Genomic DNA, 7,691 nt, shown 5'->3' with positions numbered 1-7,691 from the left:
TAGAGGATGGTCTTTTCCAGGTGAATCGTCCAAAAAAGTGATCCTCCTAATTGTTTATCATTCTGGTAATATGTTTACGTAAGGCCGACCTACGTCATCATCCCAATTTTCACTTACCGGTGGTGAGTCTGATATAGTGGAAAAATTGCAAATCTTTTGGAAAGTAAGCTTGTATGAGCGATGCAAACAGCAACTTTTAAACACAGCATGCACAGGGAGAAATGGGCTTCTGCACACTCTGATAGGCGTTTAATAGGCGTTTCCTCTTGGGAGCAGGTAGAGGGTTGTGCATGTATATTTTTTGTTTTCTAAAGTGGAGAGGGTGGTTCTTTTCAAAAATTCATGAAAATCCTCCACTATACCTTTAAGTTTCAGTATTATTTATTAGTTAATTTTTCTTAATAGGTACATGTATTACCCCAGCCTGGAAATGGATAATAATCACCTTTGCCATAGAAATTGTACATTGCAACAATATCTGTTCTCAGCATTTTAACCACTGCCTCAGGGGGCTGTGGGCAGCTTGCAGCACCCAGTGAGCACTGCAGAGTTAAGGGTCAAATTCAAGGACGCAGTGTAGCTAACCTGCTATAACGGTCTTATAGATTGATCCAGGTCACTTTGCTTTTCTTCTTACCAATAGATAAATGTTATTTCAGCTTTAGAGAGGGACAGCTTTTGAAATTTAATGATTTAAACCTTTGTGATCAGAATTAATATGAATCTAAGTACTGAAACCAAGGGCATGAAATGCACTTAAACTTGGACTGGTTGCTTTGTCATTCGTTACCACAATTAGTAAAATTGTATTTAGCCTGTCAAAGAACAGTTTTCTTTCCTCACTTTTGTTGTATCAATGTTATTTTTCCAGAGACCACCCATGAGGTATGTCTGCATACAACCAAGGCTTCAAAATGAGCTTAATTCCTACTAGCAACACCAGTTGCCCCCCTGGGAAAAAATAACTTCATAGTTTAGAGTACATTAGTGACTTTAGCCTCCAGTGAACACGTCTAGGTCAATGTTTGTTTGTGTTTATCTAAGTAGGGTATTAACTGTCTAAAAGTTAGCCTATTTCCTGTTTAGTCTGAGTTTGAATAGTCTGGAAGAAAATGTCATGTGTACAGATCCAGCATTACACTCTTTAACACATGTTTGAGTAGGTGGTTGATGTCTGGCTTTTCTAGACATCTAAGAATGAATTTGCTAGGCTCTTATTTATTTCCACTCAGTACACATCTAAATATTAAAACAATATTTCTTCTATGCTCATATTTTTTTTTGGAATAATATACAGTTGGATTAATACACGTTTGAGAAAAAAGAGCTACCTTCTGCAGTTACGCTTCAAAATTGGAAAATGTTGATAGAGAAAATGTTTTTTGTTTTTTTTAAAAAGAAACTTAAATATTATAGCTGTCATGTATTTAGTTAAAAGCTTCATTGCTTAGAGTAACCCACACGGAGAAGACACACACACACACACACACACGCACGCACGCACGCACGCACGCACGCACACACACACACACACACACACACACACACACACACACACACACACACACACACACACACACACACACACACACACACACACACACACACGGAGTTAGACAAACTCTCAGGGCAGGAAGTCTTTGTGGGAGCAGGATGTTGATTTAGTTTTCATTACAGCTCTCCATAAATACCCTGGAGGTTGACAAAATAGCGGTCAGAGGATGTAAAGACAGAGGCAGATAAAAACAAGTTAAGATTGATATGCATGTTTTTATTTTTTTGACCCTGGACAAATGATACTGAGATACTTTATTTTTGTGCAGTGAGAAGGGAGGTTGCACTGAGTAAACAGACAAAGAAAGTTCAAAAGTATAAACTTGATGTCCAGCGAATACTGCTGTGATCATATTAATCTGTGGAAGGGCATAGGCCTTCTCAGTCACTAATAGTCTTAAGTGTCACTTTTTTAGATATAGTTCTTAATAAGCAAGATTTTCTTAAACTTTTATTAATGATCTTCAGAAATAGGTTTTTCCACTTGTCCTTTGTTTCTGTATTTTGATATGACTGCTTTGGGTTTTGCATTTTTTTAAGGGAACTTATTATTATAAACTTTTTATATAATAAACAGGACTAAACCCAAACATTGTGTTCCATGATTATTAATGTTAGCTCTGTCAGAAGATTATCTGAACAGTTCAAAGAACATCTCAGGTACTATGAAAATCCTAGTTTGTTGAAATATTATACAGTAAAATAATGGATGACTTCAAACATTTAATGTAGATAAATAAAAAATATCTTTATTCTCCCATAATGGGGAAAGTGAGAAGAAATGGGTTGATCAAGACTTGGGGAAAAAAATTCAAGCACAAACCACAAGCAAAATAAAAAAAAATATATCTAAAAAAAGAAAAGACATTTCACATTTTTAAATCTAAAAGTTAAACTATATGGACTTCATGGCCTACAGTATGACATGACTTTGAAAACATGTTTTCATGTATTCTTTATTTCCTAGTTCACAGAAAAGCTGTATGTAGTTTTTTTATATTTTCATGATTGTCAAATTACAGACACAGATTTCCTGCAGTACTACACCTTGTAGATATTTGTCTAATTTTGTCACACACTGAATTTTAACGCCCTAGCTAAACTGTTAAAATCCAATCTTCTATTTCCATTTATATGAAAGGACAATAGGAAATAGTTTCTATGTAGGTGTTTCAGGCTAAACTAGACAGTTAATCAATGGTATTTTTTATAAAGCAAAATATATGGAAAGGTCATGCTTATTTTGCTCTCACTTGAAGCATAGTAGCAGTGTTTTATTATAGCCCATACTTGTTTCTGCGTCTGTATTTTCTATGTCTTAATATAAGCCTTTATTGTTATTTTAAAACTCCTTTTGAGTGTCTTTATGGAGGACGAGGCTCTGCATCTGTGTGTTAATGCATATACACACCTCAGTATGCTAATACCTGTGTATAAGTGTTTTGAATGTTTGTGTGTGTGTGAGTTTTACAGGATTATGGCAGCCTCATCCCTCATCCCTCTCCCAGGCCTGACCCTTTTAAACGGCACTCTATCTTTCTCTGGGAATCCCTCCATCCATCTCTTGCCCTCCATCAATCTTTTATTTATTTATTTATTTTCATTTCATCCATATCTCTCTCTCGCAGCCCAACACTCAGGGTGGAGGGTGAGATTGAAAGTTACGCAGGGATGCAGAGAGAGATGATCTTGTCTTTTTCAACCTTCTTTTTATTCCATCAAGCATACATGAAGCTTCAATACTCAACAATAACACATCCATCAAGCATGCAACACACACACACAGTCAAGCAAACCCTTCATATCATATTCTACCATTTGGAAAAAGCAAATAAAATCAAATTCATGATGAAATAAGAAATCTTTATGGGATGAAATAGAATATGCTGCCACCTCAAATCAGTGACAAAGTGAAGAGTTTGTCTGCTGATATAATTTGCGCTGGACTTGTTAAAGAACTATCTTCAGGACTTCCACATTTTTAAAAGTTAACTGATGTATTTAGAACAAACAGTTTTGTCAGGACTTACCACATAACATGTCACTCAAACAAATTTTCTTTGAATTACTACAGCCACTTAAACATCTGTGGACGTCTATATGTTGTTGAACGATTTATTTGTAGTAATGCTTTAATATGTAAGCCTTCTGGTGTGGAATAAAATCCAATGTAGTCCTTCATAAAGCACATAAAATACTACTCTTATGATTCTCAGCAAGCCAGAGATGCCAACTCCCTATTGATTGCACTTGGTGCAAAAGCAATAGAGCATATGTTCAAGGTACAACTGACAAATGAGTTGTATATATTTATCTGATGCCAATTTTATGTTGCCCTTGGCAATTGGCTGCATTGCCAAGTCTGAGTCTATTCTTATATGTAGGGTTGATCTAGAAAGTAACAGTGGACTAATACAATTATATTCATTTGTGAGCAGTGTTTGGACAGATAAGGCAAAAGAAAACTTTATTTCATGAGGAATAGTGGTGTACATTGTGGGGGACCAGACTCAACAAGGACAAAAAAAAGTTCCAAGTAAAAAATAATTCTATTTAATTCTTCCAAAAAATAGTAAACAAAAGAAAATTTTAATGTGAGAATAAATCAAAGGATAAATAACAAAATTGGGCCCAATTAAACTGAGGTCAACTGAACCTTAACTTAACACAAACAAAATTGACCTGCAAACAAAGAACTAAAGGCGGCTTAAATAAGGGATGGAGTAACCCAAGTCTACCACATCAGGGAGGCACGACATAACAAAAGCAATAAATACAAAATTAACTAAAGCATTCTATGAAACAAATAAAGCAAAACTAACTTTTATTTAGCAGAAACAATAATAGGTGAGTATTTAAGTGACAAAATTAACTAATTAGAAACAACTTGAAATAAGTCTTTCAAAAAACAAGTGGTATGCTCCAGGTTTCCTCCTCCAGCTGGTTTGTATCAAATGTGCAAACAAGTGTAAAAAAACATTCAGACAGACATTAACTAAAGTGTGCACGCATTAGAAAATACCTGTCTAAATATAATAACCAACTTAAACTAATCATCCACCGAACGCATAACGCAATACATGACTATATTGATGCTCCCTGAACTGCAATTAATAAAGAACTTGCGTTTGCAATTTTACATTTCATTTTTTATTTTGCAGAAACGTACTAAAACTAGCTATAGTGTTTAAATGGATCCATGCCTCTGTAGATTTATCTAGTGTTTGGTCACAGAGGTAGCAGATCCGGCAGAGATAAACAGCTCCTTAGTATCAACACACCTGCAGGATTCTTACTGTAGGTGTTCCCAAATAAATTGAGATTCTCTTTAAACTGCATCCTACATGTATATAATCACCTTAGACATATCAACCAAAGTAATGTAGCTCTATTTTAAGCTCTCTAGAAACACTGCAAAAACGATCTAGAAATAAGTAAATCTTTCTTAAATTAAGTGTATTTATCCTTATTTTAAGTAGGTAAATGAGATAGTTTGCCAGTTGAATAAGTATTTTTACTCTTAAAATAAGATAATTAGATAAAATGCACTTGAAATAAGATAATGCAATTGTGTTTTCTTATTTTAAATGTAAATTGTCTTGTTCCATTGGCAAAATGTCTCTTTTACCTCCTCAATTCAATAACAAATGCACTTATTTAAAGAAAAAATTACTTATCTAGATTTCCATTTACTCCAGTGAAGAAGGTGTGCAGCCTTAAGGGTCATTGTCCCTCAGCTTGTAGTTATATTTCTGTTTCAACATATTTTATTCTAACTGTAGAATTGCCCCCTCAGTACACAGGTAACTTTAAGAGAGACCCTATAATTACTCAGGTATTTGATCTGTGGGCTGAGGCAAAGATGCATCAAAAACTCACAGAAAATAGTGATTTGAGGACTGGAGTTTGACACCAGTGTCAATGAAATATCTCTCTCTTAGTCATGATTCATAATTTTTATTACCATCAAAAAAACCTAAATATGTAAACTCTCTTGCATATTGTAGACAAGCCCAAAACTTGGACAAAGCATTTTGCGCTTTTGTACTAGAGAACCATATTATCAGATATCAGCCAAAAACCCATCAGTTTGTGGTCAGATTGCTGATATTCAGAACACTCTATCAGTGTTCTGTCCAGTGTGTGAAGGTGGGATGTATGTGTTTGTAGCTTTGATTGGAAACTTTTATTCTATCACTAACCACAATTTCACTTTAAGGAAACTTTTTTTTTTTTTTTTTTTTTTTGTATTAATTCGGCTCATAATGAAAACCTGCGGTTTTAACATTTTAGCAAAACTGCTCAGTATTTTCATCCGCAAACAGCAATAACAACTAAATCATGTTGTAGGGGATGTTCTAAAACCAGTTGAATTTGACAATGTTCATCTTACACCATATTTATAGAGGCTAGCAGTAATATAATTAGAATGTTGTATATCATTTAACCTTCTGAGGCATCTGAGCATATGGATCAGGAACAGGAAGGCCAACATACAGGTTACCATGGTTATCAGAGCAAAGAGGATAGAATAGAAGGTGGTGAACCTGATTTCTGTGTTTGGCTGGAATGCAGCTGAAGTCAGGCAATTTTTGTGACCCCATCATTCAGTGAATATCAAATCCTTTTTTTCCCCCCACATTTTACTTTTCTTTGTTAATTTGCTTTACTAGAAGTGGTACATTTTTGAGTTTTGTCAGAAGATGCCATGTCTAACGTTGTACTAACTCTGTGTTTAGGTCCACTCTTACCAAGGTGAGGTGAGAGTGCAAATTGCTGGCATTGCTGGTACTTGAACAGTTAACTAATGATTTGAAATGATTTAGAACTAACAAACACCAACTGCTGCAAAAAGCACATTACTATTTGCTTTAAGAGACACTTATCAAAAGACAAGGTCAAGACTCAATAAATTCTAGTAGATATTAAAGCATTACTAAGACAAAAAAAACACTTTTGGCTACCCAAGTTATGTTCTTTTGATTCTAAAGGTAGAGCTTAACCCTAATAAATAGTTTTGTTAGATAGACATTGAAAAGATGACATTACCTTCTGTCTAAACGATAAGGAATACTTGAAGATTAAAATATGAAGACACCTACTGTACATAGAGATATTTCAATCTGGAGAGACTCTAAGAGAAAATGTAGCTGGCACAAAATTTTATTGACATGAAGAAATGTCAGTTTTTTTGCGGTTGCAGAAGAATCATTGCTGAATGCAGTAGATCTACATTAGTAGGTAGAACTAGGTTAGAGACATCTTTGATCATTCCATGTTTTACTTATAATGTCCTCACAGAAGAAGCAGCAATAATTGAGCTGTTTTTAACACAACAGGAAATTTTTTAAATCCTTTTTTTCATATTTTAAATGGGAAATGTCAGTTTTTTTCAATACCCTTATAAAGAAGCAGAAGTGACACATCTGACAAATTAGTAAAATATAACCGCATTACATCCAATGAGACTAACAATTAGATCAAGACAAAGCAATTATTTTTAACAAAGTGCTGCTGTAAAAGGTGTAATCTAAAAATAGATAGAAGAAAGTATAAGTATAATGTAATGTGCTGCTCCTGATTATTACAAATATCAAATCCCATCAAGTCAATGTAGAATGAGGTATATCTGCAAAGATTTTAAACAAAATGATTGAATATTTTAGCTCTTAATACAATCAAACAGAAGTCATGCTACAGTGTTTTGATATGTTTATTTGTTGTTTCCCCCATCTAGATTGGGAGAGTAAAACCATGTGTGAGACTAACAAGATTAAAAAAAAAGGCTTAAAGTATTAACTGACTCACATTAAGGTAACACATTTATTAAGGTTTTAGAGTCTACCTCATGCATTAGTAAGCAAAATACTTTCAATATTTTGAATCAGATCTTTAAATACACAAGATATTGGCTGGATTTGCTGGCATCATGTGAAGTGAGGCTATGAAACTATATCCAAAGGAGCAGCTATTTTTATCACCCGAAGTTTAGGTCCTTATTATCCATGATGGTCATATGACTAAACGATTGTATGCTTTTTAAATTATTTGTTGTTTCTTTTGTTTGTTTTTGAAACATTATAGATTAATTTTAATGAACATTTTATCAGCGTTGTCCCTCATGCCAAGGAACAATT

This window comes from Cyprinodon tularosa, unplaced genomic scaffold (assembly GCF_016077235.1).
Source record: "Cyprinodon tularosa strain WSP-4 unplaced genomic scaffold, ASM1607723v1 ctg799, whole genome shotgun sequence".
Classification (NCBI taxonomy): Eukaryota; Metazoa; Chordata; class Actinopteri; order Cyprinodontiformes; family Cyprinodontidae; genus Cyprinodon; species Cyprinodon tularosa.
The sequence above is the reverse complement of the archived record's forward strand: the minus strand, read 5'-3'. Positions refer to the sequence as shown.